The sequence below is a fragment of the Cupressus sempervirens genome, chromosome 1 (assembly GCF_028749045.1).
Source record: "Cupressus sempervirens isolate cs-2001-9-10 chromosome 1, ASM2874904v1, whole genome shotgun sequence".
In the NCBI taxonomy this organism is placed as follows: Eukaryota; Viridiplantae; Streptophyta; class Pinopsida; order Cupressales; family Cupressaceae; genus Cupressus; species Cupressus sempervirens.
The window spans coordinates 144,040,795-144,066,732 of record NC_143118.1 but is presented as its reverse complement, the minus strand read 5'-3'; the positions used below and the strand labels follow the sequence as shown (position 1 = coordinate 144,066,732).

Here is a 25,938-nt window from a genome sequence, read left to right as displayed (position 1 = left end):
ATTTTCCTCCAAAATAGTTTACATAAGATTATGTACCTCCAAATCATCACTCTTATCTTCCTCCTAATTCACAAGTTTCAATAAAATAAACATGTCGAATTTCATTTGGTGAATCTTTGATCTTATTCATAATGCAATAGCTTGGCATTATCAATTTACTGATGCTTAGCATATACTATGTTACTCGACATCTATTGTAAAATCACTTGGCATCAACTCAATTTTATTGGTGCTCAACACATACTAAAAAACACTCAACATCTCTCAGCTCCAACTGCCTTTTTTCTTAGCTTCCACTAACTTTACTCGACACCTTCTATCAACTTGGTCAAGCTTAGAAAATGAACTTTATCCAACCTTTTTCTTCTGAACTTTCCAATCATTTTGTAACCCCAAGTAGATTATCAATACATTATGTTATCATTGTCTTACCTGATTCTTGCACTTCAATACATAATCATAACTCAACCTTTCCTCTAGGTACTTTTGTTACATCTTGTTGATCAAATACTCTTCATCAATCAACTAAGTGATAGTGCTTGAAACATATAAGCAATTGTCTTACCAACATATAGCAAGTTTGACATCAGTGACAAAATAATGATTGCAAACACTTCTTACAACAATTTTCTAACTCAAATGAACTTTTCAATCATATATCAACAATCCTGACATATCCAAGTTATTTAATGTGTTCTTCACTATGATGCATATAGTTTAATCTTTTAACTAGACACTAAATTCTAAATAAATTGAGTGTCTGTACTATTCTAGAGAATAATAAGATAGATGCAGTTTATAATAGGTAGTTATCTCAAGAGTTCAAGTATATTTTTACTACATCAAGTATCATTAATAAAAAGGGTTAGCTTATAACCATTGGGCTCCATGGGTATCTTCATATACCCAAAAAAGATATTAGAAAAGGTTAATAGAACTCTAGGTAAACTATCTATAGTTATCTCATGTACATGCACTTCATAGAATAGGGCACTCAAACCTGAAGTTATAGGAGTATTATCTTTTCATTCAACATCCCTACAAGCATCCCAATCTAGAATAAGGAAAGAGGAAGGTTTTTGGATGTAGATCATATTGTACTTTATAGGGAGTATGTTTTAAGATGAGACTTAAGAGATACACAAGCTATTAAGTAATCAAATAATAGTAAAGTACAAGTGTTTACCTTCTCTTTTTTAGAAGTTGTCTCCCTGTAATCAAATAGAAAAAGGAATATGGTGAGTTAGTTATAAAAAAACCTTAAAAGCTATATGAAATTAGTTCACAATTAACAAAATACTAAAAGAAAACAACTTATCATCTCAAATTTACATTTTAAACTATTCACATTTTATTTATTAAAAGTAGAAAAATATTGTAGCATGGATACAAAAAAAGAAGAGAGGGTATTTATATTTTAAAATGAAAAATCATGTCAAGCTTATTAAGAAATGCCTACAAAAGACCTACATAAGTAACACAAGAAAAAATATTGCATGTCTACTATTGAAAAAGGAACTGTAGAAATGTTCACAAGGGGGAAAATAACAATCAATTGTAATTTCCACACACAACATACATATCAAGTACCTAGAACCTCTCCAACTTAAATTTGAATTATAAAGATATTCATTTTCTAATTGTCCTTATTCAAAGAATTCAGTGGCACAAAAATATATATTTAGAAATGGTATGAAACTATAAACATATTGTTAATGGAAGAAGAGTTCCTTACTAGAAAGGGTGAAAGATAAATCATTATGTGATAGAATAATATTTCTAGGAAGATTCATACAATTTAAATAAGTGAGATTGGCAGATAGGAAAAACACCCTTCACTGGATTAAGCTAGTGTAGCATATATGAAAATAGCCAAAGCACAACATTTCATGATAAAACTCCAAGGAATTCCCTTCTTTCCCTTTCTAACCAATCCTTTTACAAACGGCTAGAGATTTATCACTACCCAAATACTACACAAATAGTCTAAAAATAGCCTCTCTTTGATCTCACTGACACTACCCACATCTAAAATAGTCTTCCAAACAAGGATTGCTAAGCTTAGTAATAATATTGTAGTTGTTATGGTGAACAATGCAGAGGAGTCAAATGTAAACTTTCCCTCATCACCATTCTCTTCTTCCTTTGACCCCTTTGTAGTCACAAAAAACACTATCTCAAACAATCTCGACAACTTCACTGCAACATTAAATAGTGAAACAAACCATGAAGATGTGCACATAATGAGCCACATAAATTGGTTATTCCACTACTCTCTCACAGAACAACCAAAAATAATGTATTACACAAGCTAATATCCATAGACTGAAAGGAAGAGTGCCAGTGCAATTGGAAAAGAAACCTCTATAATTTGCATTAGTAGTAAAGCTAGTGTTAAAAAATGAAAATTACAATATAAAAATCTCTAAATAAAAATGAGTTCATCTTTTTTATATAGTTTAAACAACACATTCCAAGATTTGACTTGTTTGATTTGTTCATCACCCATCTTTATGATATAATTTAAGCTATGCACTCTATGATTTGACTTGTTTTGGTTGTTCAACTAAAATGACATACACTCATTTACTAATATGATTAAAGATGCACCAACTTAACAAATCAAATGGGTGGCTTAAACATCACACACTAAGGTCTAATTGTTAAATAGTCAAAATTGACTTCCTATTTCAAAACTTATCTTGTCCTAAAGATGATCTAAATCAAAACACATAATATGTTGTTCACACCACAAATATATGATGAGACCAGTGGCTAATTAATAAGTTAATAGTGTGTTTCAATTTGAATATATAAGATTATATTAATATAAAATGAAATTATAATAAATTTGGGTAGGAATGATGTATGATATAGAAGACTCATGGAAAGAAGTAAGGCATGGTAGATAACTAGTAATAACCAAACAACCCATAGGAGGAAATAAGCATAAAGCATTCTCTAGCTCTAGCTAATGTCTCTTTTGAGTCCAATGAAAGGATAGATTTTTCTTACAATATTTTAAGTAGTTCTATTGTCCATCTCTTCTGCTAAACAATGGTATCTAGACTAGTGGTTGTTGTACATCCCATGAAAGCTAGTTCCTCTGGTTGAACACTATTGGAATGCCAACTTAGACTATGAATCTTCATTTGTGTCATAACATGCTCAATTTTAGTTCCATACATCCATCCCACTTGCAACAAGTCAAAAGTGATTTAGCATCTATGTTATGGAATATTTTTGTGGATTACATCAAATATCAAATATATAAGGTGATATGCAAATTTTTGTGTTTGGATTTGATTGTGTATGTTTTTTAAGCATCAATGTTTTAGAGCACATTTCATGATCCATCATCAGGATGAGAGAATGCATTGAAAAGTGAAATATATAGACCAAGCCCAACCAAAGGGAAATAAAAAGAAAAAGAGGATTGGTTTGCATATTTCACTTTTCCATTCTTTCTTTCTCTTATCTTGATGATGGATTGTGGAGTGCAATCTGGAAAATTGATTCTAAAAAAAATACAGAATCAAATCCAAAAACGAAAATGTACATTTCAAATGGATAGTGGACATCTGATTAGATTAATATAAGATGATGGGAAATTTTTTATAGGAATTATTTTTAAGAAAAAAAAAGGTCATGCATCTTCTGCCACTTTTCCCCAAGAATTTTTGGTTTCATAGTTGCAACTAGAAACCTTCAAAGCTTCCTCTATGAACAGGAAGGAAGGGTATGGCTATTGCATGGAATGCCACTTAGTATAGCCCAAGCTACTTCAACGAGGGAATGTGATTCTCCAAATGTTTTCCTCAATGTCTTAGATGAACAAGATGATGCAAGGTCTAGAATCTCTTCTTAGGTAACATCATACATGTTATTCATTGAATATTTAAAGTTTTAAAAAAATAAATTTTATAAGCCTTTTATGAAACACTATTCTAACCACATGTCAACATGATTGTTCCTCATGTTTCATTTTCTATAAACAGATTTTATTTAATAAAAGATAATTTAATGTATTATTAGATGAAGCTTCTTAAAAAACAATCAATTAAAAAATGATTGATTGCAATAAAATCTTACTAAATAAAAGAAAGTCAAAAAGAGGAGTCCTTATCATAATTGCCTCAACCATCTACTAGACACTATATTTGTCGTGCACCTAAAAAAAAAGTGGTGTACAATTATAAAAGTAACTTCTAGAAAGCTTGCTTCAAATAGGATTGAAATTATAATTTATTGGCTTTTCATTAGGTTTGTGGAGTTTTCTAAAGGATTCCCACAGTTTTACAATGTTGTCAATGCACAACAAATAGACAATAACAAAGAAAAACAGATAATATATCAAGATTATACCTAAATATAAAAACAATTAAACATTTACTATTAATATATAATACTATTATGAACATTAAGATATTAAAATACATTTAGTAATATATATCATTATTTCATGTGATGGGACTCAAAATTGCATTCCCATTTTGAGTACTATACCAATTTTTTCAGTCATTTTGAGCCCTATAAGCACATTTTGTTGCTTGTATATTGGGTTGTCATTTTAAGGTCTATAAGGTGTTTTATGTTTCTAACACCTTGCATTCAGCATATCCATGTATCACATGATGATAAAGTTTCACTTTGTGTCATTCTGTGAAGTTCTATATTGAGCAATGTTTAGTTCTAGATTTTTATCTGTGTCCAATAGAGATAGGAAGCCTAGTTTACATTTTAATATCTTGCACACGGTTATGTCTCATGAGTTGCTTCTTTGGGAGTGTTTAAGTATGCATATTGGTGAACTTATTTTTCAATTTTCATGTCATTTTGATATGTTTTCATTATTTTTTGAATCCCTCAAAGTTGGTTAATTATCTCAATCATGCTGATGCAAAATGCCTTGAATTCTAGGAGGCCCTATTTGATTGATTATAAATTTGACTCTATTGACCATATTGAGACAATTCCTTTTGCATTCTTTTTAGAGGTTACACACTTACTACATTCTATTTTTTAGCCTATGATGAATCTATTTGATTAGTTTTCAAATGCGATTCCAAATACAATTTATAACTTTTTACTAGTGTCTTAAAATGTAGAATGATCAATACCCCTATTTGGGATGTCATAACTCTTAATCTGTAATAGATGAAACCAAAGCCTTTGTGCCATTGTGTTCTACTCCAAAGATACATCAAGTGCACTAGTTTTCTAGTCTTGATGAATCCATCTACACACTTTCCTAAGTCCTTTCCATTTGTGAAAACCACATTCCTACTAATGTTTCCAATCCTGAAATTCTGAGTACCTAACTTCGGTCGCTTGCCAAATGTGTCTTGTGATTCATCATTAGCCCAAATTACATAATTATATTCCCCTCATGAAAATGAACTAAAACCCCAATTTTCAAGCTCCTAAGTATCCACTTGCCCAATTTTTGAAGCCAAAACCAAATGCACTTTCTTGTTTTCTAACATATTTGGTTGCAGGCAATTTTAACTATGCTATTTTGACAGTCAATATCTTTTGATTCCAAAGCCTTCATGAGAGAAAATCTAACAAGGTGATGGAATGAAAAATGAAGTATCAATGTGTCATTTTTTAGGGCTCAGATGAGTGTTTATGTCAATTTTTAAATCCAACCCAGAGGCCTTAAGGGCAAAAAGTCACAATTTGCAGAAAAGGGTTAGAAATGAGTTTTAAAGGTTAAATCACCTATGGAAATTATTTTCAGTCAGTAAATTGAGTTCAATGGATTGGTTTGGAAGGTCAATAGTTTTAGTTTGAATTTTTTTTTAGTCAAACCCATTTTGGGGCTAGATTGATCTCACCAAGTTTTTATGGCATCTTGAGGATCTGATATGATTATAGTGATGAGTGTGTAATGTAAATCTAACATGATTCTAGTTCCCATCATCTAAAGTGATAGCCATTGTTGTGGATGGTTTCTTGCTAAAAATTGTGTCTTCATTAGATTAGAGATGAAGAAGGAATGACCTCCTGAGAAATTGATAGAGACTATTATGTTTTTATGGCATCCCAATGTTGGTGAAGCTTATTTCTTATTCTCTACAAAGCATGGAGGCCATACGCCCATAAAAAATTGGCTTATGTATTGTTCGAGTATTATGGAAATAGTTGATGGAGTAGCCCAATTATGCATTGTTAAAGTGTCTCGATGCTCATGTCAAGGAAAATGAGTAAAGCCTTAGCTTTGCTATGTCACACATATAATATCATAGTTTCTAGAGAGGTAGGATTATTGAGGTTTGTAGAAGAAACTCTACTCAAAGTTTAGCAACAGATAAGATCTTAATGGAACATGGTAGAGACCTAGCTCATTGGACTTGCATGGAAGATTATAACATCCACAATTGTGGGTTTCAAACATATCATAAACATTCTGATCATATAGTGATGCCCAAATTAAACTAGAGAACTAGATACTTGGGATCCTTGCAAGCTAAAGAGAAAGGGACACATGTCAAAGGGCAGAGGATTTTTGCAAAGTGTGGCACAAAAAAGAAGGGAGGAGAAATCCATAGATGAAATATTAAACCCATGACAAAGACAACAAGAATAACATCAAGTTAAAAAAAACCAAGAGTTTATTATGCTATGGAAAGAAAATGATTGTGGAAGCTGAAAACCTTGAGAAAGGGGAGACATCAACAATATGGAGGAAATATGAGTTTTAGTTAGTAGATATGCAGTATAGGAAGTTCTCCCCATCTATCTCTCCTCTAAATCATAGGAAGTAATGAAAATAGAGTGATTCTTGTTTCAACCATTCTTCCATTTGTAAGCTAGAGAGCCATGCGCAATGATCTAGACATGAGAATTGTGTGATGTGTGTTGATAAGAGGATGAGATCACACCCTCTTTCCTCCCTGAGCTCTAAAATTAGAATGCACCATTCTCCAATCTAGCTACATGCCCATGGAGAACCCATGATGTTGAAGGAAATATGAATGACAACATTCATCAGGAGGAACTAGAACAACAGTCCATGACAAAGAGGTAGCAGAGGTCTTCACATGACCCATGCCTTGGAATTGAGGAGAAAACCTCCATGTATAAGGAAGGAGTAGAGCTCCATAAAAATGGAGAGGTTACATCAGATCTACAAAACATGCACCAGCTAGAGGAGCCATTTCTGAATCAACATTGGATATTAAAAATATCCCACATTCCCTATGTTCAAATGCCCAGTAGTTTTTAAATAAAAGAGCACAATATAGTTGAGTGTCTTTAAGACACAAGCCTTTCCAAAAGGAAAGGCTAGCTCACATGTGGTCAGGTATGAAGTTAGTCCAACATGGGATATAATTTTAGACACTCCCGATGAGATAGGTGATGATGTGGATAAATTTTTGAGGTCTTTGTAGGATCAAAAGGAGCAAGATGAGGAGATTGTTGGAATGTTCAAAATGGGAAGAGTACTTCTAAGGGGTGGGTGAATCAGAAGGACCACACTTTTGACCATTTTTAATATTTTAAGCTTATAACTAAAAAGTAAACTGCATGCATGTAAACATATAAATGAACATAAAGTAAACACATGCAATGACAAATAACAATATATTTGGTAACCTAGAAACCCTCTAGAAATAAGAAGGTAACCCTATTAAAGGATTTACAATAGGCTATTAAACCCACCTAATACAATAGGATTTTTAATCACCTTCTCCAAAGGTTCTCCTACCTAGTTGTTAATCTAACCTATCAATATAGGATTTCCAACTTCTAATACAATGGAAAGAAAGTATTAGAACAATGAACCTGATACTATGCAATCTCTAATTGCTAGTTTGAGGTACTTGATCTGCTCTTTTTGATCTTGATCCTCTAAGATTTAATATCTGATCATGTCCCTTTTCCCTTATAATGTTATGATCAACTAGATGTATAATTACTAATTTTTTCCTCTAAATCTTACTTCCTTCACATTGACTTTTTCTATAATCTCCCCATACACTGTTCTCATCCTCATACCTAATGAAGTTTTTGACCTCCTTTTAAAGATTATGAAGACTTAGGGTTAGGTATGGATCTACAATCCATATTGAATCTTAAGTTCCCACTCATTCCTTGTATTTTCCTCATTGGTTGCATGCCTTCTCCATTTTTTGATTAGCTGCATGCTGATCAAATATGGAATGTAAAAGATTCATCCTTATCCTTTTTCTCCTGTTAAATCCTTCTATGTCGGCTCCAAAAATAGTTTACATCTGAGTTTGTGAGGGCACAAACTCATATGCCAATTTTGTGTTACTCAACACATACTGAACTACTGATGCTCAACACATACTATCCTGGATTGCTCAACACCTATTACACTCTATCTCACTCAGCACATGTGTGATTCTCACTCACTTGAAACATGAAGCATTCTAACTTTCTCAGCATCAACTGTGACTCAACACTATATATCACTCAGCACTCAAATACCAAAACCATTTAAGGACCAACAATCTCCCCCTTTGACATAAGTGTCAAAAAAACTAAACTAAACGTTACTAATATTTCCTTATGACTACCTAATCCTCAAAATTTCAAAATTTGTTCAAAATACCTTGTAACTCTCCCTGAGCTTATTGTGCCTTGACATTCTTGAAACCAAACTTCTGTGCTAATATGCTTGATACTCTTTGTCTTTTGCACTATCCCTACATTCTATACATGTGTGTTGTTTTGTCAATATAATTGCCAAAATTTGTGTATCTCCCTCTCTTGGCTATCAAAATTTATGGGTATTATGTCCCTTAGTTATTTTAAAATATCTCCCCCTTTTCTTATTATCTTTTCTCCCCCCTTTTGACATTTATGTCAAAGGGTTCTAAGGAGTAATATCATACTTAGCAAAAAAATTAATATTTACCTCCATCATTGTTTTCAGAGTTGCATCCCAATTCTCCAAAGTAATGTCAAGTGACTTGTGCTGGATGGTAGTCTCTACAGCAAGGTGTTCAAGTCCATCAAGTGTAGAAAGATTTGGATATTTCTTTAAAACTAATTTAGCATACACTTTATCCTTATGGAGGACTTCTAAATGAGGGGTTATAGAAGACTGAATTTGCATCAATTTTTCCTTAAAATTGGCTTCCTCTTCTTTAAGTACAACTAACTCCCTTTGAGTGTGAAGTGATTGTGTAAAATGCTTCTCACTTTGAGCTAGATTTCTAGGTAATTGCATGCTAGATATTTTCAAGTTTCTTTCAAAGCTCAATATTCTTTGACTTGTTTCTTGTGTGAAATTTGAAAAAACACACAACTTCTTGTATAATGAAAAAATGTTTTCAAGGACAACTTTGACTTTATCTATTTTCTTAGCCAACTCTACCTATTCAAGTGCTATGCCACTTAATATATTTTCATTCACTTTCCCTTGAAATTTTCTTTCTGACCATTCCATGAGTTTGACATTAGTTTCTTGGTCTTCATTGGTCACCTGGTCAACTATATTTGATAGTTGCTCTATTATTGGCTTTGCTTCATCTGGTGATTGCAAGCTGAAGGAATCCATAAAGATGTCCTTAATGTCATGAAGTGCCTACTTATGTTTGAATTATTTCCTAAGTATTTCCTACCTCATCCTTCTATCTAATGCATTTTTCATTTCATTCATTTGTGCCATTGTAATGGTCTTGGAATCATAGGAAAGAATTACAATATCCTCATCTAGTTTAGGTTCTCCATAATGAAGTACCCTTGACACTCTAATTGAACTCAAGACTAGAGTTGATAATTGCAAAGGAATGGCTTTAGTGCTTGGCTTTTGAATGGTCTTTGTAGGAGTGCCAGTCTTTGGTAGTTCTATTGATGTTTAAATGGTGGCCTACTCCTTTTCTTTTTAGGTATCCTCTCTTTCTTTTGACTTCCTTTCCTCTGCACTTGACATCTGAATAGTATCACTTTTTGTACTTGGTGGAGGTGGTGGTGGAAGCATCAAATATTAGTGCTAGTAGCTTTATAGGTGAAAGGTGGTTCATTTGTTTTCACCTTTACTTTTTTGTGGTGCTGCTACTGCCTTTTGTAGTTCATCAATGCTCACCAATACAGGGCTTGTGCATAACTGTGCCTATAAAGTAGATTGGTGAAGGATCTTGGAGAGATCCTCTATAGTAAGGGGATTGATGTTCTAAGCAGAGTTGTCAGGAGCATCCTTAATGATTACTATTTCTGTAGGTCTGATGGTTGTATGAGGTGGACTAGGAGGTGGCATTTGTGTGTCTTGCACACTCTGTTCATCTTGCTACTCTTGTTGTTCAGCTATTTCCATGTCTTCTTTTCTAGCTGATTCCTCCTCTTATTTATCCTTATTCTCTTCCTCTCCTTTTTCTTCCTCACTTTTATTTTCCTCCTCCTTCTTTTCTTCTTCCTTTTTCTTTGTTTCCTTTGCTTCTACCTCTCCTTTATGCTCTTCTACTTTCTTTTCCTCTACCTTCTCTTTGGCACTGGTTTCTACCTTATTTTCTTCCTCCACCTTGTCATTAGTTATCTTACATATTGTTTTCCACAATTGTGTGGATTTATTTACAACATCCTCAATCTTGTTTTGAAGAATGCAAAAGGCTCTGTACTTGGGTGCAAACTTGCCACTATGTTTCTTGTTTGCCTTTGTTATTTGATCCTTTATCATATCAGGCTTTACTTGAGCTAGGGTAGATTCTCTAATCTCCCTCTCCATCTTTAGACAATAATTCCATTTATTCTTAATTATTTTATATAGTTCCTTGGGCATAGTATTGTAAAGTTCTAGAGGTGTGTTTTTAAATTCTACCATCATGGCATACACAAATTACTCTACTTTATTCTACTCTCCCCTACTGAGCTTATTAAAATTAAGAGACTTTAAATAATTCAAATCTACATTTTGAATCTTATTTCAATGTTTATCAATTGCAGATTTTGGAGGGTAACTTACCACTTTAAATTGGTTGATGTCCTCTGATTTAGTTCTCTCTTCATCATCTATGTCTGGCTATGCCACATACCTTCTTCTCTTCTTTGGCTCTTCAGCAAGCTATTTAGTAGTTCTCTTCTTCTCTTTTGATGCCTCTTTAGCCTTTTGAGTGGTTGCTCTTGTAGTGGCCCTTATTGCTGGAGCTAGCTTAGTGACCTTTTTAGGCATGGGCTAAGCTATAGGTTGTGTTTTTCCCATTCCCTTCTTTTTCTTGGTAGGTGTAGGTGTTTCCTCGGCTTCTTTTCCCTCAGCACCTTCCTCCTTGTCTTCTCCTAAGCATTGTGTCATTTATACTAGGCCTTGCCCTTGCTCTTCTTCTTCCTCACTATCTTCTTTTTCTTGTTCTTCTTCTTCTTCACCTGCTTCTCCTTCAATGCTTGCTCCAAATTGCTTCTTTATCCTCTTTACCATTTTTTCTTTCATTTTTATAACAAAATTTGTTTTCAATTCAGTCTCAACTTTGGACTTTACAACATCATATGTTCCAAAGTGAGGAGCTACCTTATCTATTTCTTTTGGAAGCAATGTTGTGATTGATGCTAAGGCTTCATCTATGTAAAGCTCATATCCTAATGGCCTTAGCCATCTTACACTTGGTATGGCTGCCTAAATATAGGTGTAATCAATGTCAACCAAGAAGCATATGTCATTGACATGTTTCTCTACTAATGAGACTGGTATTCTCATTCTCTACTTCATAGACTTCTTAAAGTCCTCAAAATAACTTATCATTTGTGCTTAAAAGTTATCTCCAATTTGATCAATGAACTCATTGATTTGTGTAATAGCAATTTTGTTGGGGTTCCAATTTACCTTTCCTATAGAAGGGAATTCTTCCATCACATAAAAGAATATACTCATAATAACTGGGCCAAATTTGCATTGTGCACCCTTTGATCTCCTTATTGCTCCTAAGTTTTCATTAATTTTCTGCAACAAGAGCTCTGACAGATCATATGTGTGATCATTCTTCACCAGTTTGTAGGCTACATCAATTGATAAACAAGGCACACTGTTTAATCTACTGGATTGATAAAATTTGTGAGATATTATTCTCATAGACAAATTTAGACGAGGATCGGTTATAGTACCAATGGTCATTCCCCTATTGTTCTGTTTGGCTCCTATATTTTTCTCAATGACCTCCTTTCTATTGCTTCTCAAGGTCTTTGGTTGATCTAGAGTTGGGAATCTTGTAACCCTGTGAACTATTCTCTTGATAATCTTTATAGATCCTATCTCTAGTCATAGGCATCCATCATGAATTCTACTCAAAACAATTTCTATCCATTCAGTTTTGAATCCTATAGGGTAGACTAGGGCACTGATCAAACCCTTTTTCAAAATCTTGTTCTCACATAATTTTTCATAAGCCTAGAATATTTCAAAATCACCTATGGCACCAATTTTGTAGTTGTAACATTTTCTCACATCTTGCACCATGACTACTTTAGGCAGAATGATGGATAATGCACCCGCTGGGTCATTTTTATAAGCAACTTCAAGGATTGGCCCAAATTTGGGTTGTTTTACTTCATTGCTAACTAATTGAATCTCATGACCTTCCTTTGCTTTAGGGTTTCTTGAACTAGAGGCCATTTTACTGAACTAGGGTTTAAATATATTAAAACTTTAACTTTATGTAGCTCGACACTTGATAACTACCTTTAAATTGATGAGTTTGTGTTGAATTGTTGTTAGAATCCATGTAAATGGCTGCTAGGTTGCTTCTTGATCACTTCTTCACTCTTCTCATATTTTCTCATCATTTTAATGGCATGAAAATGAAAGAAATTCAACCTTATACCTATCAAAGACCTAGCATTAAATGCTTCATGCATATAGCTGTAAACTCGACACTTGAAGGATTCAATATGACTTGGCTCCCATTGTATTTTATTTACTCAACCTCCACTAGGCTTCTACTTCACTCAGCTTCAACTATCAGCTCGATTGCTATTAGGAACTTGGCATCCATTGGAGCTTTACTTAGAATCTAAGGATAGTTTGACAATATTTGTAAAAACTTTAGATTTTGACCTAGCATCTTTGCGTATCCAAATTTTTTCCTTGCAGTACTCTTTTATTCTTGGAATTGATGTATTATATTACTTTATATATCAGTCACATACACTTTTATTTTTCTCAGTTAGATGAAGTGTGATCACTTGACCTCTTGGGTGAAGTGATCTCTCCATTTGATGTGCTACACTCATCTTTCTTTTTCCAAGTTTTATTCATTTGCCCTCTTATTTGTTCAACATCAACCTTCCTTTTTCCTTTGTTGACTTCTCCCTTGGCTGCTTTTGACTTTGTAGGATAGTTCCTACTGATATGTCCAGTCTTCAAGCAACTGAAACATGTAGTTTGGCTTAGTCATTTGTTGTAACTCCCTCTAAAATGTGTCCTTATGAAATTTTTAGGAATATTTCCATACTCCTAACAATAGTGATAGCTATACCTGTAGACACCTAAAAAACCTTTAGAAAATAAAGTATTTTTATTTTCTAAAAGATTCCTAATGACATCATCATTTATTAATTAATTAATTATTTAATTAATTAATTTATTTTTATGCCATTAAATCCCTTTATCTTGATTAAAAATATTTAATTAAGAAATCCCTCCCAAAAATGTTTAAATATTATTTAAACATTATTTCCTTATTTATTAATTATTTAATTAATAAATTGACCAAAAATCCCAAAATAAATAATTAATTAATTTTTTTCCCAAAAGTTGGCCAATTTCTTTAAGACCAATAACCTCTTCCAAAATATTCTAATCCTTCTTTAATTTCGATTAAAGGCTAATCTCATCATTTCCTACCCCTAATCCCAACTCAAAATATTTAATCAAGATTAAATATTAAATCCTCATGTTTATTAAAAATATTTTAATAAATATCTCCTAAACCCAAACCCTTGAAATAAATAAAACTTTATTTATTTCATAAAATCTTATCCTAGGAAGTTCTAGACTCTTCTAGAAAGTCTTCATCCTCATCCAAAGTCTAGACTCTTCTAGAAGATGTCTTTAAACCTAATCCTAATCCCCTCCTAACCTTGTCACATTCCCTAAACATGGGTTAAAACTTACTAACCCAAGCCAAAGCTAACAAATATCTCCTCCTTCACCCACCCTCATTAATTGCAATCCACTTGCCATCCACTTGCCTAGTCCTAAGCCATCTCTAACCCTTCCTCTAATCAATTTTACAACCCTAAGCAAGCTTAAAACCCCCCTAAACCCTCAAATTTGAATTTCATGGTATCTCTCACAAATATCTTCAACCACAAAACTTTATAAAGCCCACAAAGTCATAAATGTTCTTACAAAGCACTTATGAAGGGTCTTTATGAAGATTTTATCCCTTGAGCCTCCTTTGTTGACTCATCCTTCCCCTTTCCTCCATCCTCTCACCATGTGACATGTGTCATTCCTTGATTGGTTGTAAGAAAGCACAATCCATGTGCTCTCCTCTCATGCAATCTAAGCCCTCCATGAGCTTTTTCCCATCCTTGCATCTTAGCCCTCAATCCCTCAAGCCTCTTGCCTATAAATTGGATCCTTCCCCTTTGCAAAATAACACAATCCATGAAGTAAAGTTATAATGCTATTTTGAGAGCCAAATCCATACTAAAGCCATCTATCCACACCAAAAATCCACAATCATCCATTGAAGCCTTTGGAAGCATATTGAGCATACATCCTATCCATTTAGATAAAGCCACTCAACAAGAGAGCTTCTCATTGAGAGAGCCCATTAATGGCTCATATTTTCAATTGAGAGCTCATCTTAGTCTATCTTGAAGTTTATGAATTTTGTTTAGTTTGTAGAAGCTTTATTTAAATTTGGTTTCTATTAGCATACTAACATTGCTCATATACATTTTGGCACGCCCGGTGGGACCCCGCATGGGTCATCTTCATTAGCTTTTTTAGTCAAGTTTTGTATGTCATTTGCTGATTTTGGCTAATTTTGCTTGTTTTTGTGATTGGTAGGATTGTATAAATTGATTTTGTAGGTCCACATGAGCATGAAGAAGACAAAGGAACTCATAGTCTATCTCATAGTATTTGCAGATTTTTCAAGCTTATAGGTGGACAAAGCACTTGGAATTCTTCTTCCTCTTCTTGTCTATATTCTTCTTATTCCATCTACTTCTTCTTCTTCTTCTTGTGGGAGATCTTGGCCTTTTTTTTTTTTAAGGAAGAAAAATCATACACACTTCTTTTTAGTGCTTAAAATGAACCCCCAAATCATACTTAAATACATTAAAAAATTAAAAATTTGCAAAAAAGAAAAAATATTTTAACAAGTGAAACTAAACCAATCTAATCATTTGCATCCTTGCAACATCAAGGTTTTAGATGCATTCATGCAAAGTTAGGAACACTTCATTTTTGGGAATTTAAAAAGAACTTCAAGTTTCCATTTCAAAAGGTTCAAAATCAACACTAAGTGCACACTAAAATCTAAATCAAACTCAAAGCATCAATCAAGGATAAAATGAACCTCATTTGCAAATATGTTAAAGTTCTTTTAAAAATCTCATGAAAACTAAGAGTCCTAAATGGTTGCCAAAATTTTCCTAAAAAGCTTTGTTATTTGTTGCAAACAAATGTCTTGTTGCAAAATCTTGAATGTTTCTTAGGTTTTTTATGCATCAAAACAATCTACGAATATCATTTTTGGGCTTAAAACATGCAAACTAGAACACATAATTTTGAATAAAAAGCAAAGTCCAAAGAGTCATTTTCACTTTTGAGTCCAAAAACAATCTTGAATGATCTAAGGTTAAAACAAAGCACTTCAAAGTTCTTAAAACAACACACAAAATCTCAATCTTGAATGCTCAAAGGAAAAAACTTGAATGTTTAATCACTTGTCTTTGAATGCATGTTGCTAAAATCACTCTTGAGTGCCATGGATTAAAATAAAAGTTTGTTTTTTTTATGAATGCATGATTAAAAAAACAAATCCAATCTTGAATGTCATAGATCAAATAATCATCTTTTGGAGCATAAAAAGAATCTACATTTTTGTAATCTTTTAAGTTATAAAAACAAATAAAAATGCTTTGAGTGAGTTTTTCATTGGACTCACCCTCTTTAATCACCCATCAATTTAACCATTGGTTGCAATCTCAGTGCCATCTATGGGGATGGGTCCACCTAAGAGGGTGTTAAGTGCTCCACACAAATCAAACTCCACTCACTTGGGTTTTTAGTGGTTTTTCTAAGTTAGAAAATTCCTTGAATGGGCATTAATCTCGCTCACACTTCATTTGGGCATAAAAATTGGACAAATCTTGACGTGGAGGGCCTCCGGGCGCGTGCTTGAAATCGAATCTCACACACCTTTGTTTTGGGCTTAAAATAAGCTCACACTCAATCTTGAATGCCTTAAAGAAAAATCAATCGATACTTGACGTGGAGGGCCTCTGGGCGCACGAGTTTACCTTCTTGTTGACCCTAACTCTTCTTCTTGTTTGCATTCTTTGATCAATTTTATTTTTGTCGACGCTTCAAAATTGGAATAAACATTGTATCTTAAACATGAGTGCTTGCAAAGTCTAGATCAGAAAACTTAAGCGTCAGTTGGTAAAAGAACAAGCATGTTTTTTAGCCCAAGATCATCCAAGTCTTCTCTCCCCTTGTCATCTTTCGAGGCCATCTTGGGTGCATAAGATTAGGATCCAAAATCTTGTCTTAGCTTTTTAGGAGGCCTGCTTGGGGATTTCATCACTCCTTGGGACGACCTCAACTCCAGCGTTCCGGCGGAGTATAAAGATCGGGAGGTGAATCCAAAGACACCTCTCTTGGGATCAAAATTTTGTCACTCGGGCTAAGCCTCAAGGAACTTTATACCCTTGAGAAGTGAAAGAGGAGAAGTGGGTTACCGCTCCTCTCAGTTGTATGACATCTTTTTGGTTTCATCTACAGATTTGGGCCTCACGTACCTTGTGTATATCGAGGACTCCCTAGCTAAACCAAATTTCATCCTTGTAGAAAGCTTCCTAAGATGTTGGTTTGTTTGACGTGCTTGTTCAAAACTTTTGTCTGCTATTTTGTTCATAGCTTTTGAATGAATGTTTGCCAATTTTGCTTGAAATCCTAGAAAAGCAGAAATCTCCCAATTCAAGGCATACTTAGCGTAGTCACTGCCTTATCAGAAAATCATCCAAGCTCCCTGATGCAACCAAATCTATCTAGTTCTTTGCCTTAGAACAATCCCAAATCCAAAGTCCATCCAAATCATCCCCCTAGCTAGCTAGCAACCGAATCCAAAATCACCCAAGCCTTTAAAGAGTTGTTGTCACTTCTGCTAGAATTTGTTATCCAATCAATCCGACCAATCCACCAGCCTCACCATGGTTATCCTTTTGACAAAGCTTTGTCTAGGGTAATCTAGCTTTGTCACCTATTATCCCACATCACCTTGAGCTAAAGGTTGGGATCCACAAGTGATCAATCTCGTGTCATGCCCATAGGATCATTAGTCTATTCTTAGGTTGACACAATCTCCACGAATCTTGCACATAGGAAAGAAAAACTCTCACTTTTTGATAGCATACCCTTGAAGTCTTCCACCCACAAGAAAGCCAAAAATCTCCAGCCAATCCTCCTTAGGTCTGTCATACAGCTTTGACTCTCCCTAGGAAATCTTTCATCAGCCAATCCAAAATCTGTGCTTAATCCAAATCCAACCATGAGCTTCCGTGTTCATCCATATGAAAGACCCCATACCCATCAAAATCATCATCAAAGCATGAAGTACCAATCCTATCATGATGTGTTTGGTCGCATTGTCCTTGCTCCTGCCACCTCCTATTCCAATGATGATGAAAATCTTGTTGACTATGATGGGTATATTGAAAGCCTTAGAAACATTCCCCCAAGCATCCCCCAAAATCCAAGAGTTATTCCAAACTATCTAGTCATGCAATCTGATATTCCAGCTTCCCCTCCATCACCGCATCAACCAAGCTTCCAATCTTCCACCCCCATCACACTAGCTATTCCTGTCAATCCACCTCCACCTTCGACACACAAGTCTCCAAGGAATCTCCTAGAGGAAATACAAGAAAAGTTGCCTCCAACAATCGATAAGCCATGTCATCTAATCCAACCATGTGAAGTAGTCAGTGATGAAGCTTCCCCATCTATAATATCACCTCCATCTCCCATAGCTATCATCCCCATACCATCCATCAAATTGCTTAAAATCCTTCTACTTCCCGCAAGCATCAAAATCCTACCACCTGTCAAATCCCTCCAAATCCTATCCACATCGCCTCCAAGCATTTCCCAAATCTCTCGTAATGACCCTTATGCATCCATCTTCTACTCACCCATCTCCACTACTGAATCCCCCATCTATCCATCTGCTGCATTTGAAGAATCCATCCCTTCATCTCCTATCACACCATCCACTCCAAACCAATCCTATCAAGATCCTAACCAAAAGCATGTTGACATCCCCCAAAGCATAAATGAAGATATCATCGTACCATGTCTTCCATCCATAGTGCAATCACCATCTCCTCCATCTCCAAAACCTTAAGCCATATCTCCTCCACTACAAGATATCTTGTCATCCCAATAGCTACATCAAGATCCTATCCTTCCATCTCCCCTGCTCCATGCTTCCATCTTACCACCTATCCAAGCTATTCCACCATCTATAATCTACCCTCTTGGTTCACTTACATTCATCCACGGTGGCCCTCTCTCAGTAGAAGAATTAAGAACAGTATCTCCCCATTGCAATACACCTAATAAATCACTTCTACCATTTTCTGCAAGCAAAAAGTTTCCTCAGCTTGTTCAAATGCTCAATCGATGGAATTATCAAGGTCAAGGTTTAGGACGACAAGAGCAAGGAATCAGAGAGCCTATTATTGCACAAAAAAATCTAGGATTTCATGGTCTTGGATATGTATCCAAAGGCTCACCATCTAAAGGTGTTGGTACACCACACCCCCAAACCAAGCCTATCTCCAAGCCCACCATGCTAGCCTCCCATCACTCCTTCAAGAAATCTTATGTCATCCCCCCTCCACCACCTTTGCAACCCAAAACAACCTACCATATCCCCCCTTCATCCGCTAAATCCATTTTGGGTCCCTATGTCCCAAAATCTACCATCCTCCATCCTCCTATTAGCCATCATAAAAATCCTATTCCATCCATTTCTATGCAAGATCAACAAAGGCACATATTAGGGCACATTATCCATCATCATCCCCCTACATGCTCTTTCATATCCTCTCCATCTCACAAAGCTTCTCCTAACCATCTTCCCAAAGCTTACCACAACAATGTGAATGCCAACTTCAAAATGCATAAAGCTAAAAATACACATCCTAGGAAATCATATGTCTATTCTAAAAGACATACTCCAAAAAGGCAAAATCCAATCAAAGAATGCAAAACAATGCAAAAGCCTATGAAAAGAAAATCCAAAACCATGTGGATCCCCAAGAAAAAAGTTGAAACCCAATGCATAATGGCATCCACCATTGCTAATCCCCCATCTAGTGACTCATGTCCCCCATCTCCTAACTCCATCTTGGGTGCCTATATCCCCAAGCACACTTCCACAAATCCTCCATCACGCCCGCATCTACCATCTATCCCCAATATGCTCTTTTCACACCCGTTCCAACATGTGCCAATGTTGCTCTTGCAAGCATCCCCATCTCATGCTCCTTTCTAGCATTTTCATCCCTCCATCTCCTACCATCAATCCCATCTAATCCGATCTATTGCATAAATCACACATCCAGTATACCAATAGCTAGCAACAAAATTGAACATTCCAACAGCCAGTAAAAAATCCCAAAAAAGCCAAAATAGCTAAAGAAAGCCAAAATCATTCTAGCTAAGTCCAAAGTCAAAAAGTCAAAAAAGAAAAGAAAAATAAAGCATCCACTGGTGAAAACTTGGCAATTCAAGCACCTTGGACAAGTACCATGATGAAAACTTGGCAAACAAGCATCATGCGTAATCCTTCCATCCCCAGCTTAGCCTATCACCCTCATGCTTTTGGTCATCTCTTGACATCCACCTCCATCTTCCAATCTATCCACCTATCCTCCATCCTCCAGCTTCCATCTCACACCATCCACTAATCTTATGCAGCTTCAGCCAATCATCTCAGCTATCATCCATCTCCCTAGCCCCTTCAGCTTTTTCCATCCTAGCTTCAATCCTATCACATCCATCATAAGACCTCCTTCCACATGTTATCTTCTGATTGGGGGAACTATATTCCTTGGAGATCTTGTCTTGTCCATCCTCCCTTGTCATTGGTATCTAGCTCTAGGCTATCCTCATGCAAACCCAATGTCATCTCTTTATATCCATCATAATCCTAGCTATCTACCATCCTATCCAGCCATCTCATCCTGCTCCTCTAGCTATCCTTGGTCACAAAATCTCACATCATCATTGGATGCATCCTGCCAAATCCATATCTTTTGCTATCACCCCACCCTTAGCTTTCGCATCTTGCACAACATCGAACCATCCTGCTATCCTATCATCCTGAGCTTTTGCCTACTTGTAACTATCTTGGTCCGTTAGTTTGTACCGTATCTTGATTAGCTCACTTGTAAATATCTTGGTCTGTCAGCTTGTACATCCTCTTTAGCTTAGTACCATCGCATCTATCTAGTGTTCGTGTCAGTTCATCCTTGATCAGCATCTTGCACCCATCGCACATCTTGGTTAGCTATTCCAATGCATCCTTTAGCTAGATTTCCTATCACCAAAGTGTTATCTTTCTTAGTTCAGCTTGCCAGACGCATCACTCATCCAAATCCACTAGCTTAGGTGCTCTCTGATAGGTCCTTGCAGGATATAGCTTTCCTCATGTCTGATCTTGGTCTGTTAGTACCTTGTCCTACCCATCTCATTGGCAAACGGTTCTCTTTTGGATTTTTGCTTTCTTTTGATTTGGACTCTTCCCTATTGGGTCTTGAAATAGCTTTTCCAAGCAATCTCCTTGTTCCCTCCTCAAGGTTGCCACGATCTTCCATATCATGGTATACTGTGAATGGGGCAATCAGAGCATAAGGTCTTGATCATGTCTTTTGCTTGTTTTCTTTTTTGCTTGTGGGTTACCTAGTGTCGTTTCCACACTGCTTCCTCTGGGATTCATGTGTGATACTGGGGCAATCCTTGCGTGTTTATTTTGAGTCAGTTTGTCAGTCCTTTGGATAGTTTGTGAAAAGGCCTTGATGTTCTTGGTAACCTTGGCAATTAACCAACAGTCCTATAGCAAATCTAGTGCTCAACTACATGGTGGTACTTCTCTTTGAAGTATCCCCCCCGCTCAAAAAGCTTCAATGGTTTTCCTTCATCTCCATTATCCCCCATCCATATCCAGCATCCGTCTCTCCTACCCCAGCTTATGCATCAGTATCTCTTTGAATCACTCATCACTCTTAGCTTTAGGGATCCACAATCCTAGTCTTAGGGATCCACCAATCCAAATCAATCCACCAAGCCTCATCTTTCGAGATCCACAATCCTAGTCCTAGGGATCTCTGAAACCCATCTTCCACCAATCCGACTCTTTGAAATCCTGTTGCATCAGCTTTATAATCCCCTCATCCATCTCCTTATCCTGGGTTCCTTTTATAGCGCTCTGCTCCTTCATCTTCTGCAATCCCTGAGATCTTAAGCTTGCTTCCTCTCTTGCCTCTGATTCTCCCTTTATCATTCTCCTGTAGTGAGAGTTTGAGCTAACCAAACCTCTTCTCTTAAGCAAATTTGAGTCTTCTTGCTCATCTCGGATTCTTGTACTTTTGAAGAAGTCATTGAGCCTCACTTTCTCTCCCCACCGCCTTCTTGAGGGGGCATCTCATAGTCCATTCTCTCCTCTTCTGCTCTAGCCTTGGGCATCTTATTTTCTTATCTTTGATGTCATGCCACTTGCGGCATCACAACAAAGAGGGGCAAAATGTAGACACCTAAAAAAGTTTTAGAAAATAAAGTATTTTTATTTTCTAAAAAATTCCTAATGACATCATCATTTATTAATTAATTAATTATTTAATTTATTTATTTATTTTTATGCCATTAAATCCCTTTATCTTAATTAAAAATATTTAATTAAGAAATCCCTCCCAAAAATGTTTAAATATTATTTAAACATTATTTCCTTATTTATTAATTATTTAATTAATAAATTGACCAAAAATCCCAAAATAAATAATTAATTAATTTTTTTCCCAAAAGTTGGCCAATTTCTTTAAGACCAATAACCTCTTCCAAAATCTTCTAATCCTTCTTTAATTTCGATTAAAGGCTAATCTCATCATTTCCTACCCCTAATCCCAACTCAAAATATTTAATCAAGATTAAATATTAAATCCTCATGTTTATTAAAAATATTTTAATAAATATCTCCTCAACCCAAACCCTTGAAATAAATAAAACTTTATTTATTTCTTAAAATCTTATCCTAGGAAGTTCTAGACTCTTCTAGAAAGTCTTCATCCTCATCCAAAGTCTTGACTCTTCTAGAAGATGTCTTAAAACCTAATCCTAATCCCCTCCTAACCTTGTCACATTCCCTAAACATGGGTTAAAACTTACTAACCCAAGCCAAAGCTAACAAATATCTCCTCCTTCACCCACCCTCATTAATTGCAATCCACTTGCCATCCACTTGCCTAGTCCTAAGCCATCTCTAACCCTTCCTCTAATCATTTTTACAACCCTAAGCAAGCTTAAAACCCCCCTAAACCCTCAAATTCGAATTTCATGGTATCTCTCACAAATATCTTCAACCACAAAACTTTATAAAGTCCACAAAGTCATAAATGTTCTTACAAAGCACTTATGAAGGGTCTTTATGAAGATTTTATCCCTTGAGCCTCCTTTGTTGACTCATCCTTCCCCTTTCCTCCATCCTCTCACCATGTGACATGTGTCACTCCTTGATTGGTTGTAAGGAAGCACAATCCATGTGCTCTCCTCTCATGCAATCTAAGCCCTCCATGAGCTTTTTCCCATCCTTGCATCTTAGCCCTCAATCCCTCAAGCCTCTTGCCTATAAATTGGATCCTTCCCCTTTGCAAAATAACACAATCCATGAAGTAAAGTTATAATGCTATTTTGAGAGCCAAATCCATACTAAAGCCATCTATCCACACCAAAAATCCACAATCATCCATTGAAGCCTTTAGAAGCATATTGAGCATACATCCTATCCATTTAGATAAAGCCACTCAACAAGAGAGCTTCTCATTGAGAGAGCCCATTAATGGCTCATATTTTCAATTGAGAGCTCATCTTAGTCTATCTTGAAGTTTATGAATTTTGTTTAGTTTGTAGAAGCTTTATTTAAATTTGGTTTCTATTAGCATACTAACATTGCTCATATACAATACCTAGTATTGTAATCCTAGTTGTAGTGATGTGCATGATTGCTTCCTCTTGCAGGCTGATTAGATGTCCATATAGGCTTTGATCTGCACTCAAATGCTCAATGTCCATATTTTTTTCAGTTGTAGCGATGACCTTCAAATCTTGGTGTCCTCATGGTCTTGGCTCTACATTCATGTGCTTGATGTCCTTGTTTTTTGCACTTGTGACAAAAGCTTGCAGTGGTAGCTTATCATGTTGATGATTATTCTTTCTCCTACACACATTAGAGGTATGTCCCTTTTTACCATAGAAATGACAAGTAGGTTTAGTGTTCTTACTTTTGTTGCTCCCTTATTCTATAGTCTTTGATGATTCTACTTGTTCAGTGCTGGTGTAACCAAGTCTTGAAGTATCATTACTAGCCCTTGGTGATTTTAGTAGTTGCTCAAAGTACTTGATGGCTTCAATTGATTTATTGAAACTCTCTGCTGTCTCCTTTTTTCTCTTCAACTCATTTTTCAATTGTTCATTGTGCATCTGCAAGGTGGAAATATCAATATTCCTCATGTTTAGCTCATGATGAGCATTCATCATCTGGCTTAAGGTGTCTAGCTATATGTTTGAGATCCTTTCAAACTCAATTGTCTTCTCCTCTAATCTATTGGTGAGATTTCTCTTGTCATCTTCTATCATGGCCTTATCTTCAATGGCTCTCTTCTTTTGGTTAGTCACTTCACAAAGAATTATGGCTTGTGATTCTTGTTCAAGCTTGAGCAATCTGATTTCTTTAGCTTGCGCTCTATTTTTCTTCATTAGTTCTGCTATTGCTGCATCAAATTCCTTGGAATCTCCATTGGAAAACACTTGTGTGGTATCTATCTCCTTCCTTCTTTTTAAGGGTTTTCTCAATTCTTCTCTAACTTCTTCGACTTTGGGTAGATCTAGGTGTACATCAATCACTTGATTGTATATGATCTTCCCAAGTTTGAAGACTTCCATCTTCAGATATTTTCTCTAAGCTATTAGGCTTTACCTTGTGAGAATCTTAACTTTGATACCAATTGTTGGAATGTTGAAAATGGGAAGAGTACTTTTGAGAGAGGGGGGTGGGGGGGTGAGTCAAAATTACCACACTTTTGACCTTTTTCAATCCTTTAAGATTATAACTAAAAAGTAAACTACATGCATGTAAACATATAAATGAACATAAAGTAAATACATGCAATAACACAACAACAGATTTGATAACCTAGAAACCCTCAAGAAATAAGTAGGTAAAACTAGGGTGGGGATGATACCCACAAAAATTACTATAGCAATAAATGTTTAACCACTTTTAATGGTCACCCTTGTAATGCCCCACCCAGAGATCCTTGGAACAAGGATTCAATGCAAGCCAAGATTTCTTTTTTCAACTAGTATGAATGCACAAGACATCATACAAGAATCACAAAGATCGCAACTAAAGACTTCACCACAATCTTGCCAACCAACAAATCTTCAAATGCCACTACCAAACTAACAAAAGCAAACAAAAGCCAACAATGACCACTCACAAGATGAGGGCTTGAAGAAACAACCACACATCAACAAAACACCAAGCTAGGGTAGAATGTAGAATCCTAAAATTTGGCTAAGTCTGAAATCTTGAAACCCTAAAAATTAGCTAAGTCTAGATTTATGAAACCCTAAAAATTCCTAGAATCTTTGTCTTATCTCCGAGAGGTCTAAAACCTATCTCAAAAGATTTGTTGCATATATAAAAATATATCTTAAGTATAAGTTGATGTATGTATAAGTTGACATATACTTAAATGATATATTTTAAACCCCAAGAGACTGACTACTAAAACACACACAACTAAAATCAAAATGCAACAACAAAGGGTTGAAGAACACCGAAGAGGGTATCCAAATCAACTCTCAAAAAGTTTGGACTAGACCAAAAAGTGCTCGCTACCCGTCCAAATAGGTTTTTACAAAAACAAGGCGATACTTTAATACAACATAAAAAAGTGTCACGCAACATTTCTAAAGAAGAAGGGCTACACCTTCAGGGATAAGGTGATACTTCTCCTTAAGGCATGTGACACTTTAAGGGTGTTGTGTGACATATCTTCCAAGGAGGTATGATATTTTCTAGCATCGCATGATATTTCTCCAAAAAGTGTGTGATAGAATCAAGGGACGCACGAAAAAGTTTCAATGGGCATGTGATACATTTTTGTGTCACACCATGCTAATAAAATGTCACCCATAGAAACACAAAAATTGTTAAAGAAAACACAAAAGGGGAAAAACAAAGAAAAAATGAGGTCAGAACCTCCACACTAGGGAGTACCAGATCCACATAGATCTAGGAGTGAACACTTGAGTGCATAATCAACAAAATGCCAAGGAATCAAGAAGGAGGAACCATCTATCCATCTAAAACATAGAAATCATAGAATGTATTGAAAGAAACATTGCAATAAACATAAATAACATTGCAATGTACAGAAATAACATCACGATTACTGAATAACCAAACTAAGTACGCAGTTCCTCCCAACCATCAATAGCATCATAAGAACATC

The 25,938-nt window shown here is 35.5% G+C and overlaps 1 pseudogene; it reads right to left on the bottom strand.

Moving 5' to 3' along the window:
- Nucleotides 1-1,843: 1,843 nt before the first annotated feature.
- LOC149576593 (cellulose synthase-like protein H1) overlaps nucleotides 1,844-25,938 on the bottom strand; it is a 49,106-nt pseudogene continuing 25,011 nt past the window's right edge.